Source organism: Canis aureus, chromosome 22, assembly GCF_053574225.1.
Source record: "Canis aureus isolate CA01 chromosome 22, VMU_Caureus_v.1.0, whole genome shotgun sequence".
NCBI classification, from domain to species: Eukaryota; Metazoa; Chordata; class Mammalia; order Carnivora; family Canidae; genus Canis; species Canis aureus.
This window is the reverse complement of record NC_135632.1, coordinates 48,585,684-48,606,343: the sequence shown is the minus strand read 5'-3', so window position 1 is coordinate 48,606,343 and position 20,660 is coordinate 48,585,684. Positions and strand designations below refer to the sequence as shown.

Sequence of the window (20,660 nt, the reverse complement as noted above, 5' to 3'; positions counted from 1 at the left end):
ATTCTCCTCTTTTTTTTTTTATTTTTTTTATTTATGATAGTCACAGAGAGAGAGAGAGAGAGGCAGAGACACAGGCAGAGGGAGAAGCAGGCTCCATGCACCGGGAGCCCAACGTGGGATTCGATCCCGGGTCTCCAGGACCGCGCCCTGGGCCAAAGGCAGGTGCCAAACCGCTGCGCCACCCGGGGATCCCTCTCCTCTTCTTTTTACCCCTTTCCAACCACTCCTTATAACCAATTTCTTAAATTTCTACGCATTCCCTCCCATTAAAAAAATAGTAATATTTGAGTCTGTCTGAAATAGACACCATTAGTCACCTATTTCAACTTGTCTTCATCTTCCAAAGTCATATAATCTCTGATTTTAGCTGGTCACATAATGACCTGGATCATATGGTTCCATTTTCCCAGTCTCCCATGAAGCTGGGTGTAACCACATGGTTAAATTCTTGCCAGTGAGATGCAAGGAGTTAAAATTCATTTGGTACCTTTGGGAAAACTGCTTTAAAAGATTGATACATATCTTTTTTCTCTCTCTCTTTTCACCTAGTATTCTATCCTGCTGCTTAGAATGTAAATGTGATGGCCAGAACTCCAACAGCCATCTTAGACCATAAAGACAAGAGTTCTGGGAATGGAGAAGTGGAAAGCTTAAAGAGCTTATGTTCCTGATGATATTTTAGAGTCTCCATACCAAACTGGATTTGTGTATCTATGTATATGTGTGATGATGAAACCTTATTATATGTAAGACATTCATTTTTTAAAGTTTATTTATCTTTTTTAGTAATTTGTATATAAAGTGTGGGACTCAAACTCACGACACTGAGATCCAGAGTTACGTGTTCTTCTGACTCAGCCAGCCAGGAACCCCAAGACTTATTCATTTTTAATTTGTATTTTCTATTATATGCAGCTGATATTAATCCTAACTGTTCAATGTCTAAATCAAACTAAGCAAATAGATCTAGATCTGATTTGATTTTTGTGTTATTTTAAATTTATATTTAATTATTTACAGTCCCATGTAAATCCTGTACCAGGTCAGAATGAAAGCAGTACATTTATGTTAGAACCTATAGTATTGTGGGGGCACCTGGCTGGCTCAGTCAGAAGAGCATGCAACTCTTGATCTTGGTGTTGTGAGTTCAAGCCCCACTTTGGGTGTAGAGATTACTTTAAAAAAAAACAAAAAACAAAACCTTTGGTATCATAATACAGTCAGGATTAATATATAGTTGGTGTTGACATGTACACTTATGCTGGTAATATATGGCTATCTCAAGTACTGAATGAGAAGTATCTGTATCATATTAGTGGTAAGCATTTTGAAAATCACAAGTAAGAATTGCATTCGCGGATACACACATTTAACAAACAGTTATGGAATGTTTTGTGCTAGGTGTTGATGCAATAGAGAATGAAAATGAACACAGGCCCTGTCTACTTACACACCAATGAGGCTAAAGACATTAATCAAAACAGTTGTACGTGTCTATACACATGAATATGAGAGGTCGAAGGATGAGAAAAATGCTGTTCTGAGAGTACATATTTGTAGGAGTGGAAAGCTTAAAGATTAGGGGTTCCTAGTCAGAAGAACAGGGAGAGCCTGAGGAGGCTGAGATCTGAAAGCTGGGTGGTAGTTAAAAACGTAAAGGGAAAGGATGCCTGGGTGACTCAGTGGTTGAGCGTCTGCCTCCAGCTCAGGGTGTGATCTCAGGAGTCTTGGGATCGAGTCCTGCATCGGGCTCCCTGCATGGAGCCCTCTTCTCCCTCTGCCTGTGTCTCTGCCTCTCTCTGTGCCTCTCATGAACCAATAAATAAATCTTAAAAAAAAAAAAAAAGATAAAGGGAAGAGCACGTGCAAAAGCCCTGTTGTGAGAGGGATCCTGGTGTGAGGGATGAACACATGCTCAGTGTGGCTCGAGCAGAGAGAACAAAGCATAAGATGAGGTCCATGAGGCAGGGAGGAGTTAGACTGTGCCTGGCTATACAAGCCATATTATAGAGTCCCATAAGGATTACTGTCCTTTATTACCTGATGTCCAATATTTTGAAAACCATTTTTTAATGCATTTTTGTTCTTTTGTTGTTCTCTTTAACTTTTCCTTAAGGTTACCTAGGATTCCATGGTTTGGATGTGTCTTGATTTACATAGCCAATACTCCACAATAATCACTGAGGTATCTTCCGATTTTTTTTACCATTTCAGTGTTACAATCAACATCTTGATATATATATATATATATATATATGTATCACTTTTTAAAATACATACATATACATATATATATATATCACTGTTTAAAAATGTTTATTTGAGAGAGAGTGAGTGCACGAGCAGGATGGGGGGTAGAAGGAGAGGGAGAGAGAGAAACAGACTCTCCACTGAGCAGGGAGCCTGATGGGAGTCTCGATTCCAGGACCCTGGGATCACGCCTTGAGCCAAAGGCAGACACTCAACCACTGAGCCGCCTAGGTGCCCCTCATCATCTCTATTCTCAAGAAATGCCTCCCACGGTCTTTGCCCATTTCTACAGAAATTGCTAACACCTGCTAGCACTCACATGGTCTTCAGTTCTCTATGTATTTGCCACGTATGTGGCTTGAGTAACAGATAAATTGGACAGTACCTGTCTGGACCTTTGACTTTGCTTATCTACCCTGAACTTGAAAACAAATTTACCATTGACCAACAGGTGGCACCATATCCCAAACTACAATACTACATTGAGGATAGGCATTCTTTTTTTTTTTTTTTTTTTAAAGATTTTGTTTATTCATTCATGAAAAACAGAGAGAGGCAGAGACACAGGCGGAAGGAGAAGCAGGCTCCATGCAGGGAGCTGACGTGGGACTCGATCCTGGGACCAGGATCACACCCTGGGGCCAAAGGCAGGCACTTAACTGCTGAGCCACCTGGGCTGCCCAGGGTAGGCATTTTAAAACAGCTTTCTTTGGGAAGCCTGGGTGGCTCAGTGGTTGAGAGTCTGCCTTTGCCCCAGGGCATGATCCTGGAGTATCAGAATCAAGTCCCAGGTCGAGCTCCCTGCATGGAGCCTCCTTCTCCTGCCTATGTCTCTGCTGCGCTCTCTCTGTTTCTCATGAATAAATAAATAAAAATCTTTAAAATAATAAAAAAAAAAAAAAAACAGCTTTCTTTGAGAATGTCTCGTCTGACCTCCCTCTGGAGTGTCAAGTTTAAATATTGTGGATCCAGTCCCAATATGAATTTAAAGAACCTTATAACAAGTAACCAGATAGTGAAATTGGCTGTGGTCTCTAACTCTGCTCCTCCCCTGTTCATTCTGTATTAATTGAGTGTCTACTATGGATTAGTCACTGCTTCTCTGTAGAAATAAGTCTTATGACTTGCTTCCTTTTTTTCCTTATTATTTACTTCTAACTGGACTGCCAGATATCTCTGTCCATGACAATCTCATGTGTCTCCTCCTTAGTTCAACTGGTTTAGTGTCAGAACTTGCCAACTGGGCATAACCTTCCACCTTTGCCCTTTCACTTATCAGCAATACAGAAGGAAGAACAATAGGACCACAAATCCTTTCTCTACGCGAGTACAAGGAAGCCAATGCCATATAATAGTATAGCAAGCAAGGCAAGAGGAAATAAATCAAGATACCTTCTATTGTAGGTAACTTTGATTGTTCTGGTTCCTTGTTACTTTTTAACTTCCTTGGATGATTGTAGTCATATGTCATAAGCCCTTCAAGCAGCTGAACCTTGCTTAGTGCCACCAGATGCTGGGAAATCTGACCCAATTGTCCTTCCATCTTATCCCATTGTACTTGCAAACTGACAAAACTATCTGATTCCCTGTGATGGCATTTTGCTTTATTTCATGTCTCTACCATTGTTGATTCAAAGCATTTTCAGCCCATAGTCTATATCAAGATCCCTTTTTGAACTATATGGTGGCCACTCTGTGAAGAACTTTGTCCCTGGCAAAGTATTAGAAGATGCAGAGAATTTTAAAGTAGGGAAAGTGGAGAAAGAGTTTGACAGTTTAGTTTCAGTGAAAGATCACAGCCCTGTTTACCGAGGTGGGAATCCCCTGCTGGTTTGTATTTTCCTTTAACTCTTTCGAGAGAAAACGGAAACTGAGAAACCAGCAATGTAGGGTTAACCTATTTTTGGTTTGTGAAATTCAAAGCAATTCTTGTTTTCTTTTTTTTTTAAGTTTTTTCTTAATTTTTATTTATTTATGGTAGTCACACAGAGAGAGAGAGAGAGAGAGAGAGAGAGAGAGAGACAGAGGCAGAGACATAGGCAGAGGGAGAAGCAGGCTCCATGCACCGGGAGCCCGATGTGGGATTCGATCCCGGGTATCCTGGATCGCGCCCTGGGCCAAAGGCAGGCGCTAAACCGCAGCGCCACCCAGGGATCCCCAATTCTTGTTTTCTGATCACAAACTTCACGATTATCTGTGGATAGTAATTTGTGCACACAGTGCAGAAACAACATAAGGCTCTGACTTTATTCAAAGTTTGGCAAATAGGGGAACTTGGGTGGCCCAGTTGGTTAAGCATCTGCTTTTGGCTCAGGTCATGAGGCTCAGGTAATGATCTTGGGGTCCTGGGATTGAGCCTTGTGTCAGGCTTCCTGCTCAGCAAGGACTCTGCTTCTCCCTGTCCCTCTGCTTCTCCCCCTGCTCATGCTTGCTCTCTCTCTCAAATAAATAAAGAAAATCTTAAAAAAAAAAAAAAGCACAGGTCCAGCACTGTCCTGGAAAAGCAAGTGGCCTGAACTTCAAATTTGAATTGCCCTTCTTTGTCACAAATATAAGACAATGGCTGCTATTTTCATTTAGGCCTCCTTTTCTTTATCTATGAAATGAGAGGATTAAATAAAACAATGTAGGGAGAGATGTGAAAGATGCTGAAACAGAGCCAACTAATGACTGAGTGTGTGCAATGGAAAAACAAGTGGATCTATCTAACCAAACTCACTGGGTAATCCTTGTCCTTGAGCACTTTTGTAAGTCTATGAATTGTAGAGAGCAAAGCAAATGGCTCTTGCCCACAGACATGCAGATAAATTTCTATATGTGCAAATGCAATCAAATTCCCTATCTCCTCAAGTTCTTCTAGTTTTGCCCCAATTTGTAAATACATTTCAGCATTATTGACTGCTTATATATATGTGGATCTTTGAATAATTCTTTGAACCATTGTAATATCTTAGTTCTCTAACTTGTCAGTGAGTTAAGTAACATCTTTGACCTATACTCTATTTTATATTTGCTTGAGAGTCAGGAATTTATTCTGTAAAACACTAGCTGTTAGCAACAATTGCTCAAAAGTCCAATGTGGGGGTGCCTTGGTGGCTCAGTTGTTAAGCCTCTGCCTTTGGCTCAGGTCATGATCCCAGGGTGCTGGAATTGAGCCCTGAGTTGGGCTCCCTGCTCAGTGGAGAGTCGGCTTCTCCCTCTCCCTCTGCCCCCTCCCTGCCGCTTATGCTTGCTTCTGCTGTATCTCAGATAAATAAATAAAATCTTAAGAAAAAAAAAGTCCAATGATCACAAATTATTTGGTCAAGAAACCATATATATATATTTTTAGTAGAATACTATGGTAAAAGTGATAAATTGCTTCCCAAGTTGCTTAACTTAGTCCATGTTATAATTATAACCAGGAATATGGACAAAAGAGATCAAGTGCTAAAGAAAAATGCGTTTATCAAATACTCCAGGTGTCTGCTTTGAGTTAAGTAGAACTTGTGGTTGAAGGTGCTTTCTGAACATAAATTTTTTTTCAAGCTTTTTTTCTTTTTCCTTTTTAAGAATCTATTTGAGAGAGAGAAGAAGGAGCAGAGGAAGGGGCAGAAGAAAAGCAGACTCCTTACTGAGCAGGGAGCCCAACTTGTGGCTGGATCTGGGGACTCCAGGATCATGACCTGAGCCGAAGGCCAATACTTAACCAACTGAGCCACAGAAATTTTATTGGCCAGGTTTGTATCTGAGATTATTCAGAGTGAAAAGATTTCCATAGTAGCAACTCTTTGCCCCCGCCATACATTAGTAATATGCCATCTGCGTCTACTTTGGGCTTTTTGCAGAGAGAAGTGGCTGTGACTTACTGCACTGGAGTGGTCTCACCTAAGACCACATTACAAGAAGTGATGGTGGAATGGAATTTGGGGCAGGTGGCCTTGAGAGAAGGAGTACATATGGGAGGAAGGAATTCTTACATGAATCTTCACAAATCTGGAGTAAATCTTATTCCTTTCCTTTACTGTGTATCTTTGAAAAGCTGATTCTATAATCTGAAAAAAAAAAAGAATTTTTAAGGATGGGGCAGTTGCGTGATACACATTAAGGAGGGCACGTGATACAATGAGCACTGGATGTTACATACAACTGATGAATGATGAATCACTAAACTCCACCTCTGAAATTAATACTACACTATACATGAATTAACTTGAATTTAAATTTAAAAGTTTTAAAAAGAAATTTTATGGCCTGATCTCCCTGAAATCAGACCTTACCATTAAAACTTATATGCAAGTTGTTTATTTGGGGATGTGATCCTAGGCAACTTGAGTAAAAACAGGAATGGAGGAAAAGCCGATGCCTATGCTCATGTGTATATGTTAGGGTTTGGAACTAGGGCAGATGGGGCCATCCTGTACAAGGCCCCATCCCCTCCCAGCCCTGGCAATATACTTGAGATTTCTCTAGCTTTTCCTTCAGAAGGAATATGTGCCTTGTGTAGGTTATGGCTTGGAATTAGGCAGATGTGGGTACCCCCAATAGCTCACTCCCCAACCAGGCCTCTCCCTGTAGCTGCCCTGTTTCGGATGCTTGCCCTCCCTGCCCCCCATGCAGAGACCATCTGCACTCTGTCTACCAGCCTTGTGCTCTCAGGGCCCTTCAGGTCTGTGGGGCTCAGACCAGTCCTTAAAACCCACGTAGCCTCTGGAGAAGAGGGTGCCCATGCCCAGAAAAATCTTTCTGAGGTATCAGGTTTAAGTGATAATAGTTTGTTCCCATTTAGACTGGCTGCCTGAGGCATTCCCAAGCTTTCTCAACCATCAAGGCTCCCAGATATCTGTTACTAGAGGGTACTTGAGCATCCCCCTTGCCCAGCAGTGGGGGATATACACATGTGTGTAGATTAAGACTTGGAATTAGATAGATATCAGGTACTCCCAACAGCCCCCCTCCACAAAACGGCCTCAAGATACATGGTCCTGGGATCCCTGGGTGGCGCAGTGGTTTAGCGCCTGCCTTTGGCCCAGGGCGCGATCCTGGAGACCCAGGATCGAATCCCATGTCGGGCTCCTGGTGCATGGAGCCTGCTTCTCCCTCTGCCTATGTCTCTGCCTCTCTCTCTCTCTGACTATCATAAATAAAAAAATAAAATAAAATAAAAAAATTTAAAAAAAATTAAAAAAAAAAGATACATGGTCCTATTCTAGGACCTTGGCCACCCTAACCTGTGCAGCTTGAACAGGCACAGTATGTAGCCCATCAGTCTGGTAAGGGCACCGGGACCTCCAGACTGCCTGGTGTCAGTTGAGAATCACCTCCAGAGCAAAGAAAGCCCATTCCACAAAAATCCTTCTAAGGCAACATTCTTCAATTGGTGACAGTGCCCATTTGGACTGGCTGCCTGATGAAGTCCCATGCTCTCCAGTGATCAAGGCTCCCAGGTGCTTCTCGTGGCAGACTATCTCTGCAGCCAGTCAGAACCCGCCTTGGCAAGACAATCCAGACTCTCCAGCTTTATCATAAGATGGAATAAGTATGTACATTGGTGTATATTAGACCTTGGAAATAAGCAGATGCCTTGTACCCCAACAGTTCATCCTTTGATCAGCCTATCTGGACTTTTGCCCAATTGCAGGTCCCCGGCTACTCTGACTTGCAATGCTCCTGAATGAGCACTATGAATTTTGATACTGTAGGATGGATAGCCAAGACCCCACAGGCCTAAAGAGATCGTTTGGTTCTTAAACACCTGCACAGCGTTGAGCAGAGGGACCCTCCCCCCACAAGGTTCCTTATTAGGCAGTAGATTTAAAACTGGGGACCTACAGTCCCCAGGTGGACTAGCTGCCAGATGGGTCCCTGGCTCATCTGCCCTTCTTCTTGGGCCGGGGGGGGGGTATACTTCACAAGGAACAGCCTCCTAGAAGGGCTATTCAGGGTGTTACAATATACATCTTGAGCTCCAAAAGCCTGAAAGGCACCTAGTACCATCAACCTTGAGGGACCAGGTTACCTCAAATGAGCTGATAGGGTACATATTGTGCGTGTGCCAGCCAAGTCAATGAGGGTTACCAGTGACCCAACAGAACAAGTGTCTAAAGAGACCAGGTCACAAGAGCAGGCTGTTGAACAGACAAAACACTTATCTCCTTCCAAGCCCCTAAGCAATACAAATACACATGTAGATTCCTTCCACAAATAAAGCAGGAGGAGTCTGGACTACCTTGGCAAGATGGGACTCCCTAACAGAGGTGGGGCTGAGCCCACTTGTCTGGACTGTCCTCTCAAAGGGAAACCACAAATGCTTGACAGCAAGGGGTCAGGAAGGACCATCCTTGAGCAGACTGTTGGAGGGGCACCCGGGTGGTTCAGTGGTTAAGCATCTGACTCAAGTCCAGTTCAGGTCATGCTCCGTGGGGAGTCTCCTTGACATTCTCTCTCTCCTTTTGCTTGTCTTGCACATACTGTCTTGCTAAAATTAAGTAAATTAAAAAAGGGGGGGAGTGCTTGTACTTGGCAGTACAAGCATCCACCCCCTTCCAAGGCCTCACCTACACAAACTCACATACCTATTCCTTCGGAAGGTGAAGCTGGAGGAGCAGGGACCGCCTTGCGCAGTGGGGGTGTCTCAGGCAGCTGGGGCTCCTCCAACGGGGAACACCTGGAAACGGTGGTCACCAGGGGGCCTGGGACCCCATCGGGTCAGTGCAGACAGCGACTGAGTGGGGGCGGTTCCAAGCTGCCACCTCAGAAAGATGGGTTTCCTCATCTGCTGCCCAGAGCCCCAGCAGGTGGTTTGGGACCCAGGGAGCTGCTCAGGCTCCCAGGGTCTGGCTGCACCCAAAAAGCAGATGGGGTGCTTAGAGCACATGCAGGAGACAGGCAAGCACCCTGTGGCCAGAGTCTGGGAAGAGGCCTAGTGGAACAGGACAGGCGGGTTGGGGCTGCTGCTGGTGTTTTCTGACAGCCGCTCATCCAAGCCCTGACCTACACAAATGTGTGTATTACCCCTAGCTGGACTGCCTTACTAGGCACTTGGTAGGCTGTTGGGCTACCTCCAACAGGAGACACCTTGCAGGCTGGATGGAGCTGGAGATTCTATCAGGCAGCTTGTCCACTTGGTATGCGGACTGGCACTGCCATTTAAAACTGCAGCCTCAGAAAGATTTTTTTGTGGGAGTTCTCCCAGCCCCATGAAGGTTTGGGGTAGAGTGGATACTGTACTGGCCTGAACCCTGCCAGCTGCACCCTGGTGGCTTGGCGATGTGCCCACTGGACATGGATGAGCTGCTCGTGTCAGTGGGTCTATGGATCTGAGGCAGGGCAGCTGTAGGAGAGGCTGTGTCCTGTTAGTGGGCTATCCTAAGTATGTGGTATCCTCATAATTCCAAGGCACAACCCACACTGAAGTGCATATTCTCCCTGAAGGCAGATGTGTAAGAAAGAATCTGGACTTTCCTGAAGGGTAGGTGCCCTTTGGAAAGGTCAGGCTCCCCTCCAAAAATAGAAACTGAGGAGGTTTGATTGCTGGAGAAGCCCAGAACGCGTCAGGTAGTCAGTCTTATTGGTGACTTTCTATCTCCATTTTTTTTTTTAAGATTTTATTTATTTATTCACAAGAGACACAAAGAGAGAGGCAGAGACACAGACAGAAACAGGCTCCATGCAGTGAGCCCAATGAGGGACTCGATCCTGGGACTCCAGGATCATGGGACTCCAGGATCATGCCCTGGGCTCAGCCACGAGCCACCCAAATGCCCACTGTCTCCATTTTCAGTGTAGCTCAGAAACGGTTTCCTGGTATGGTCTCCCTTCCCCCCTGAGGCCTTTCAGGTGCCCTTGGTGGGCTGTCAAAGTGCACACGCGCCATCTGGGCAGGTGAATGTGTCAGGGACCTGGTACAAGGCGAAGTCTGCGAGTCTGTTCACAGGGTTGGGCAGGTGGGGTGCGTGCCATCTGCCTGTTTCCAACCGCTAACCTACATGAACCTGCGTATACTCCCCGAAGGCAGAGGTGGGGGGAATCTGGAAGCTGGCAATGGCTGATTTGTACTTGCTGACTGGATTCCTCTGGCAGGCATTCAACTGCTGAGCCACCCAGGCATCCCTGACTGGTTTCCTCTGTAAGACACCTGGGAGCTTTGATTGCTGTGGAAGCCGGAGACTGCAGCACACAGTAACTACACATGGGGAATGGCTGGCACCCATTTCAGTGGCTGCCTCAAAGGGAATTTCAGGGGTGGGCCCCTTCTACACTTGAGGCAATGCAGGTGATTAGGGACAGGCCCCAGCTCCATGGCAGTTGACAGGCTGTGTACTGCTCATGTGTGAGCCTCACAGGGCAGAGTAGCCTGGGCCATGTTGGGAAGATTGGGTCACAGTAGCAGACTCTTGGGGGTACTCTTGGGGGTACCTGCCTAAACCCATCCCTAAACCCAAGCCCTAAAGTATACAAATGCACATGTTCCCCCTGATGTCTGCTTGGTTTTTTTGGGGGGGCAAGTAACGTGTTCACACTGATTTTATCATTATCAATGGTGTTTTGTTTTGTTTTGTTTTCCCAATGGTGTCTTTAACATTGGTTCCCCGTGTGGTTTCTCAAGCCAACAGCATACAGGATCATGTTTTTAAATTGACCATTAAATAGTTGGTTAAATAACATAGTTCCATGTTAGATCAATTCCATTAATCACACTCTTGTCCAAGCAAGGAGAGAGGAAATGAATAAAATTCAAATTTAGTTGAGGTGTATTTTTATAACAGTTGGTAATTGGAGAGACATCTTAGTCAACAAGATCTCATCTCCAGCTGCCAGAGCAAGAGTAAAAGTTCAGGATTACTAGAGCACATTTCCAGGGAAGGAGGGTGATGGGGTTGGTGGGTGAGATATTTTTTGCTGAGAGGCCTTTGCATGGCTTTTACCACTGCTTGTAAGTGTCTCCTTTACTGTAGCAGGAGCTAATTGCTTCAAGATCTTTGGAAAGATACTTTGGATCAGCAAAGTGTAGCTTCGCCAGTCAGGCTCTCTTGGATAGTTCTCACAGCTCCCAGGATTCATGCTTTAAATGTCTTCTTGTCTGTCTAGCGGCTTCTTCCTATGTTTCCATTAATAAGCCCACAGTAGGGGCAGCCCGGGTGGCTTCTTAGTGGTTTAGTGCCGACTTCAGCCCAGGGTGTGATCCTGGAGACCCGGGATCGAGTCCCACGTCAGGCTCCCTGCATGGAACCTGCTTCTCCCTCTGCCTGTATCTCTGCCTCTCTATCACTCTCTCTCTCTCTCTCTCTCTGTGTGTGTCATGGATAAATAAAGAAAATCTTAAAAAAAAAAAAAAAGCCCACAGTGGGGTCCCTTTGCCATAGAGCTACTACTGAGTTCTTGAGGGTGAGAACAGAAGAGATGATGAAATCCTGACACGACTCACTTTGTTCTTGCACCGAAACAACTTTACTACTAAAAACCACTTTTTTTTTTTTTGCCATAAATTGAGTGGGTTTAAAATAATATCAATCCACAACAATCTATCCTGTGGTTTCAAGTCATTCACATACTAATGAATGCTAGGGCCTAATGCCCTAATCAATCCAAGTTCATAAAAATATAGTCCATCCTCTGATTCTTTTTTTTAAGATTTTATTTACTTATTCATGAGAGATACAGAAAGAAAGGCAGAGACAGAGGGAGAGGGAGAAGAAGCAGGTTCCATGCAAGGAGCCCGATGTGGGACTTGATCCCAGGAATGTGGAATCAGGCCCTGAGCCAAAGGCAGACACTCAACTGCTGAGCCACCCAGGCATCCCTCACCCTCTGAATCTATATCACTTGCAATCTTAATCAAACACAATCATATTTTATGACTGTTTCTCCTTTGATGCACATTCTTTTACACCATATGTTAATCACCAGTATAAGCAGTCACATTCCTAATATTATCATTGTCAGCATGAAAAAGGAGGCTCTTCAACATGGGACCATGTGCAATCACCAACTCACCAGACGTTAAGTGCCTTATACCACTCAGTGCAACTCCCTTGACAATTACTTTTCCAAGTAGAGCTTCCAGGATACAAGCTTACATAGCACTATCAAGCATGCATTCCTTTGCCAAAACATCAGAATCCAAGGTTTATCATTATTTTAGGGAATGCGTGTTTTTTTCTCCTTTCAATCCCTGCAAAATTATTTTGACTTTATTAGTTCAAAATGTTCTTTTCTTGTGTTCAGTTTTCCAATGTATAATTTACATTTACTACATTAACTTTCAAAAGTCCAACGTGAAATACATCTTAGGTTCCTTTATTTTCTTTAACCTTGAATGGCGTTTTTTCCTCCTACTGTCACACCCATTGTCTATTTTAGTTTTATATGCTTCACCGTCTGAGTTCCTTGGTTTTCCTTTGACTGCAATAGATTAGTGTGAGGCTGGTGGAGGGTGTACTTTCCTGGACCAGTTTTCCAACTCAGGTATAACTGGTTGAGGAAGTATCAAGGCCATGGTCAGAGGTTATACAGAGGTGTAGGCACAGGTGTAACAGTAATAAAGGTATTTTGTTCCCTTTCACCAACATATCCTTAGGAATATGTTTTCCTTCTGTCATGAGAGGCTTGTAGGCTCCACTCTCTTTTTTGATATTGGGGAACCACCGAAGTGTGGAAACTCAATGTCGTGTTTCCTCAGTTGGTTTCAGTAATCCAATTCTATAGCTGACTAAGGAATCATAGCCACTAGGATGTGTGGTATTTACTCTACTTCAGCTGTGTTGTCACCATAGATAGGTGATCAGGATTGTCCCGAGAATACAGCTGTTCTAGGATGCCTGGGTAGTTCAGTGGTTGAGTGTCTGCCTTCGGCTCAGTTAATGATCCTAGGGTCCTGGGATCAAGTCCTGTATCAGGCTCCCTTTATGGAGCCTGCTTCTCCCTCTGCCTATGTCTCTGCCTCTCTCTCTGTGTTTCTCATGAATAAATAATTAAAATCTTAAAAACAAAAAATCAGAGTACTGGTTTCAGTAATAGCTCTAGCTTGGGAGTGGTCTTGACATAGCCCTTCTGTGTTTCAACAGAGATACCTTGTGGGGCAGAGATAGAAGACACTGGGGTCTCAGAACTAGAGCAGTTTTCTTTCATTACTTCGTTTCCAACTTGCTTTTATTTTTTATCCCTTGGACTTTATGGAGGTATAAGTGACAAAGTTGCGATCTCTTTAAATTGTGCAATGTGATATTTTGATATACATTGTGAAAGTATTCCCACCTTCCTTCACCTTTGTGTGTGAGAACCTTAAGTTCTCTTTAGCAGATTTCAATGCTTTCATTAGATCCTCTATTGTTCATCTTATGACTGAAAGTTTATGCCATTTACCAACCTTCCCTTATTTCCTGTCCCCAGCCTCTGGCAACGACTATCCTACCATGTTTCTGTGAGTTTGACTTTAATTTTTCTCCCTCTGAGTCCACATGTAAATGGTACAACACTGTATTCATCTTCCTCTGTCTGGCTTATTTCACTTAGCACAATGCCCTCCATGTTCATTCCTGTTTTTGCAGATGACAGGGTTAGCTTCCTTTTATGGCTGGACTTAGATACACATAAAATTGTGTATTTTCTGTCAGCAGACACTTGGGTTGTTTCCAAAACATGGCTATTGTGACTAGTGCTACAATGAACACTGGGGTACAGATACCTCTTTGAGATAATTACTTTGTTACCTTGGCTATGTACCCAAAAGTAGGATTGTTGGATCATACGGTAGTTTTATTTTTAATTTCTTGACAAAACTTCATTCTCTTTTTCAGAGTGGCTGTACTAGTTTACATTCCCACCAAATGTGCAAGGGTTCCCTTTTCTCCACATCCTTGCTAGTGCTTCATATTTCTTGTCTTTTTGATAAGACACTTGTTCTAACAGGTGTGAAGGTGATAGCTCATTGCAGTTTTTTTTTAAAGATTTTATTTATTTATGCATGAGAGACACAGAGAGAGAGAGGCAGAGACACCGGCAGAGGGAGAAGCAGGCTCCATGCAGGGAGCCTGATGTGGGACTCGATCCTAGGTCTCCAGGATCAGGTCCCAGACTGAAGGCGGCGCTAAACCGCTGAGCTACCGGGGCTGCCCTGACATATGGTTTATATTTTCTCCCATTCCATGGGTTGTCTTTCTGTTTTGTTGATGGTTCTTTCTTTCTTTCCTTTTTGCTGTGCTTTTTAATTTGATGTAGTCCCACTTCTTTATTTTTCTTCTTGTTGTTTTTGCTCTTGATGTCAAGCCCAAAAACTCATTGCCAAGACTAATGTCAAGGAGATTATCTTTTATGTTTTCTTCTAAGAGTTCTTCTTAAATTCAAGTTTTTTTTTTTTTTATAAATTTTTATTTATTTATGATAGTCACACAGAGAGAGAGAGAGAGGCAGAGACACAGGCAGAGGGAGAAGCAGGCTCCATGCACCGGGAGCCCGACGTGGGATTCGATCCCGGGTCTCCAGGATCGTGCCCTGGGCCAAAGGCAGGCGCCAAACCGCTGTGCCACCCAGGGATCCCTAAATTCAAGTTTTTAAGCCATTTTGAGTTGATGTTTGGGTATAGTGTAAGATAGGAGTCCAGTTTCATTCTTTTGCAGATGGATATACAATTGTTGCAATACAATTTACTGAAGGGACTATCCTTTCCCTATTGTATATTCTTGGCTCCTTTGCCAAAAACTAATTGACCAAATATGCATGGATTTATTTCTGGGCTCTCTATCCTATTCCATCAATCTATGTATCTGTTTTTATGCCAATACCACACTGGTTTGATTATTATAACTCTGTAATATAGCTTGAAATCAGAAAGAGTATGCCTCCAGTTTTGTCCTTTCTCCAGATTTTTGGGGCTATTTGGGGTCTTTTGTAATTTCATAAGAATTTTAGAGTTGTTTTTCTATTTCTGTAAAAAATGCCATTAGAATTTTAATAGGGATTGCATTAAATCTATAGATGGCTCTGCATAGTATGGACATTTTAACAATATAACTCTTCCAATCCATGAACACAGGCTAGCTTTACATTTTTGCGTATCTTCTTCAGTTTCTTTCACCAGTGTTTAATAGTTTTGAGCGTATAGATCTTTCATTTTCTTGGTTAAATTTATGCCAAAGTATTTTACTATTTTTGATACTATTATAAATGAGATTGTTTTCTTAATTTTGCTCCAAAAGTTCATTGTCAGTGTGTAGGAATGAGGTTGAATTTTTAATATTTTGTATTTTTCAACTTTATTAAATTGTCCATCTTTCATTCTTAAAGCAAGGTTGATCCTTTGGATCATTGGATCCTTTGGATTCTCTTCCTGAGCCTACCATGGAAGGACATAAACATACAGTACATACAATGTATCATGTATACTTGCTAAATATATATATGTTGGAACCTATAATTTATATGTTTGTATATTATATATGCTTAGAATACCAAATATTCCCAGGCAGTCTCCTCTCCAAGTACTACCCAGACCCAACCCTGCTTATCTTTTGAAATCAGGTACATTCCAGGCAGTTTGGGCACAGACACACCTGTTTAAAGTGAATGTTAAAAATAGATACATACAAAAAAACAACTGACAAAATGGTGATATAAAATATATGACAAAAGAATATTTTTTTCATAAACAAAGAGCACTTGTAGGTCAGTAAGGAAAGAAATGAACAATCCAATAGGAAAATGGTGAAAGGATAAAATAAGCAGCTACAGAAACAATACAAACAACTGACACTTAAAAATAGTTGTTAGGGATGCCTGGGTAATTCAGTTGGTTAAGTGTCTGACTCTTGATTTTGGCTCAAGTCATGATCTCATGGGTCATGGGATTGAGCCCCACATCAGACTCCACACTCAGCGAGGCATCTGCTAGAGATTCTCTCTCTCTCAAATAAATAAATAAGTCTTAAAAAAAGAGCTCTTATTTTATTTATAATCAAGTTATTGAACATGAAGATTAAAAACATAGTGAATGCTACTCTTCATCTAACAGGTTAATAAATATTAAAAATAAAATATTAAAAATAAATATTAAAATTAAAAATCAAAAATATAAATTTTTAAAGTAAAAGATATTAAAAAGCAAGAAGTAAAAAATAAAAAATTAACTAAAAATTAAAATTAGTATGAGGGTGAGGTGTGAAGAAACTCTCACAAACTGCTAATGGAAACAGTGCAAAATTTTGGAAGGTAATTTAGTAATATAATACAAATTTAAAATGTACATAATTTATAATCAATAATTTAATTGTTAGGGATCCCTGGGTGGTTCAGTGGTTGAGCGTCTGCCTTTGGCTTAGGGCATGATCCCGGAATCCGGGATCAAGTCCCACATCAGGCTGCCTGCATGGACCCTGCTTCTCCCTCTGGCTGTGTCTCTGCATCTCTCTCTCTCTCTCTCATGAATAAATAAATAAAATCTAAAAAAAATAATAATTCCATTGTTAAAAATTTATCAGTGTTTTACAATTATTTTTTGTTTATATATAATTCAAGATGAATTCATTTGTAAGTAATAGAAATCCAACTCAAACAGGTTCAAATAACAATAGGGTGGCGGACCTCCATCCCATAGACAGGGTGGGCTTTAGCTCTGGTTTGATTCAGCATCTCAGTGATGCCATTAGTTTCTTTATAGCTTTCCATCTCTGACTCTCTGCATGTCAGTTTCATCCAAAGCCTAATACCCCATCAAGGTTGCAAGATAGTAAAAACTCCCAAGGCATAGTTGACATGTGCATTCCTTATGCCAAAGAACAACTTTAAAAACCCTTCCTATAGGGAGTTCTCTGTTGTATGAGTCCTTAATTCACTAATATGGAATCTAGAAATTCTGTTTTCCAGCTTGCTGCATGGTCAGTGCCCTTTCTGGGCATTCAGATGGAACTTGGTGACACGAAGGTACAAGAACCATGCAGAAGCCTTATGGCAAGGTACTATCTCCAGAGGCTACAGTTGTAGAGGTTCAGACAGAAGCCCCCTGGGCCCAGCACCCTTTGCCTGTGGAGTATTTGTGCTCAGTGGGCCAGCAGTGATATTTTCCCTAGAGCAATTATGCAATAGGATATATTCTGCTGTATGGCCCTGAAGCCTGATTTTCTGGCCTCCTCAGAAATTCTGTGAACTCCCTGATATCCATCAATACATTTATTTTCTGTTTACACTATTCACAGTTAAATTGTGAAAGCAAGAACTCTGACATACAGAGAAATGTTTCTGCATCAGATCTAAAGTAAGGAAGGTCATATTCACAAATTATCCTAAAAGAACAAAAAGATGTTTCTTTCTCTGAGACCTCTGGCAAACCTTTTTTATCTCTCAAAAGCCAGAGTTGGGTCTTTTTCCCCCACCCTGAATTACTGGGGCTTGAGGATGGGATTACACTAATGATCTAAGGCTCAAGCCACATCTTTATTCCTTAAAGCTTAAAATAAAGGACAGAGAGAGAAGTGAGGACAACCAGGTGAAGATTAGAATACTTAAAGAGGATGAATAAATGAAGGTATATGGGAGGTAGGAGGACCTTGACATTTACCAGATAAAGCAACTTATCTTAAACCCTTTAGTTGTACTTCGTACCCTGCCCTTGCACATGTATTCCTCTTTGGTGCTCTCATTTCCATGTGAACACTTGTCATGTTGCTCCTCGTCACCACCTGGAACTCCTAGACACAGTCACCAAGACAGTCCTTCTTCCTGGGGACAGCAGAGGTGTGAATGAGGGGCCAGTTCTTTGCTCCTTCATTCTCCATTTAGTAAGAATTGGGGCAACAATACAACAAACATGACAATGCCTTTCTCCTAAGTTTTTGAATTTATTTTATTTGAAAAAATATTTTCATTTTTTTATTCACAAGAGACACAGAGAGAGGCAGAGACACAGGCAGAGGGAGAAGCAGGCTCCATGCAGGAAGCCCCATGTGGGACTCAATCCCAGGATCATGCCCTGAGCCAAAGGCAGATGCTCAACCACTGAGCCACCCAGGCACCACCCTTTCTCCTTAGTTTAATGGAAAAGTCCTGATGAAATTCAACCCTCATTGTTATACTCCATGTCCTGATTTTTCTCCCCTTTTCTTAGCCACCAGTCTCTTTAAACAATGCTTCTTTCTCACGTCTCAAAGTCTTCATTCATTCTTTGGAACAACCCACTCCTTCGAATGGATTGGACTATACTCCTAGCAGTATATTCCTCAAAATTTGGAGCCTGTTCTGAACAGTATATTTCTCAAGAGTGAATCTCTCTTGTTACTGCTGATGTTTTGGGCTGGATAAGTTTTTGTTGTGGGGCACCGCATTGTGAATTGTAAGTAGCATCACTGGCTTCTACCGACTAGATGCCAGTAGCATCCCTCCCCCATCATTCTCCGCCCCCTCAAATTGTGAAAACCAAAAATATCCCCAGATATTGCAACATGTCCTCTGGGAGACAGAATTACCTCTCATTGAGAACCACTGGACCAATATCCTGGGGAGACTGTGATGGGTTAAAGCACTGAAGTCCACTCATAGTCCAAGTTTGAGTGGGGAACTTTGACTACCCAGGCCACAAAAAGTAGGTAGATGAGTCACTTTGTTCTTTTACAGGTGCTGCATGTTACTGTTGAATCATCAACAGTAAGACAAATACTAATTTTGACAGAGTACAGCCTAACAACACAGTAAAATATATTTTTTTGTCTGCCCTATAATTTGTAAGGCAACATCTCTCATAATGAGGTTAGTATTACACATTATTAGTTTTAATCCACCTACGTTGCTTCCAAATGCATCTTCTTTGGATCATCCCTGAGCAATATTCCTTTTAAATCCTTTCGCTATTCATAGCTACTCATGATTTGTCAGCTTTAAATGACATTTGATGATATCATTTAAAAATCTTTTGATTCTCATCACCTATTTATCAAATTACTTATTCTACTTTTCCTTTCTGATGTTTTCAATGTACCATGAAATATATCCAAAAAGTAAGATAGATTAATGGATAGATGGATAGAGGGAAGATTAGGTAGATGTGTGATAAAGATAGATACATGTGGTAATAAAATGTTAATATTAGAATCTAGGTGGTAGATATGGAGATGTTCACTTTAAAATTCTATACTGTGTTTTGAAATTTTATTTTTTTCACTTTTTAAAGATTTAGTTATTTGAGAGAAAAAGTGTGTGCAGGCGGGGGGAGGGGCAGAGGGAAAGAGAGAGAGAGAGAAGGGAGAGAAGCAGACTCTCTGCTGAGCCCCACACAGGGCTAGATCCCACAACCCTGAAATCATGACCTGAGCCAAACCAAGACTGGGCACTCAACCAGCTGAGCCACCCAAGCACCCCTGAAATTTTAAATTCACTTATTGGGGGTAAAAGAACATAGGAGCCAGACTGAAGGTGCTTCCATTGGTCAAATCTTAGATGAAATAGAGTATCAAAATACATCATGATAGGAAAAGATTATGATCTACCGAAAAAAAAAAATCCATGAGTCCATGATGATATAAACAAATATATAACTGAATGAATAAATAATGGGAGAAAAAGGAAAATTCTTGTTAAATAATGCCAACTAATAAATATAGGAGGAATGATGGATAAGAAAGTTTCCATTTTGCAACCATCATAGAAATAATAGGTCCAGGCAAGAATCATCAAAGCATGAAAAAAACAGTGGAAAAATTTGTAATGAGGAACAATATATTTGTACAGTTTCCCAGTATATTACAACAAATTAATTACAAAGACAAAATAGTAATTTTTTTCAGGAAAAACTCATGGACATAACCTTAAAAATATCAGTGTTTAGAGGCACCTGGATGGTTCAGTCAGTAGAGCATGTGACTTTTGATCTCAGAGTTGTAAATTCAAGTTGGGGGTAGAGATTATTTAAAAATAAAACCTTTAAACAATTAGTATTTATTAAGACTGCAAATTTTGTTAATAGCATACTAGACTATGTGCTATATTTATATCCTTACTTGCTCAGTCTTTTTTCTTAGAGTATCACTGTCAATTCTTTCCTTCTTCCTGATAATATATTTTTTCTTGAAACCTCTATCATATCAGGTAGTGTATCTAATCTCATCTATTTTTCTTTTTTTCTCTTGGGGAGCTTCCTTCTGGAGCCCTTCATCCCTGGCTACTCGGTAGGTCTGTTGCACATCTGCTGTTTTAGGGCTTTCCTTAACTCCTAGACCTCTCCCTATGAATTATCTCCCAAACTATCCTCTGTGAGGATGGAATCAAGACCTCTGTACATATATACAATATATACAATAATAGATTGATAGGTTGGTTACAGAATTCTCTTGATTTAAATTTTGCTTGGCATACAGTGGAATTCAGAGATATTTGCTGAATAACTTAGTATGGTCATCCTAATGTTATTGATGCTTTGTACCACAAGGCTTACAGGGTTCGTTTTTTAG

At 41.7% G+C, this 20,660-nt stretch overlaps 1 long non-coding RNA gene across 1 annotated transcript; it reads left to right on the top strand.

Annotated features, from left to right (window-relative positions):
• Positions 1-2,114: 2,114 nt before the first annotated feature.
• Positions 2,115-6,404, top strand: LOC144294390 (uncharacterized). Its single transcript, XR_013361789.1, has 3 exons — positions 2,115-2,185; positions 5,803-5,969; positions 6,078-6,404. It is a non-coding gene; the product is annotated as an uncharacterized LOC144294390 (long non-coding RNA).
• The last annotated feature ends 14,256 nt before the right edge of the window (positions 6,405-20,660 follow it).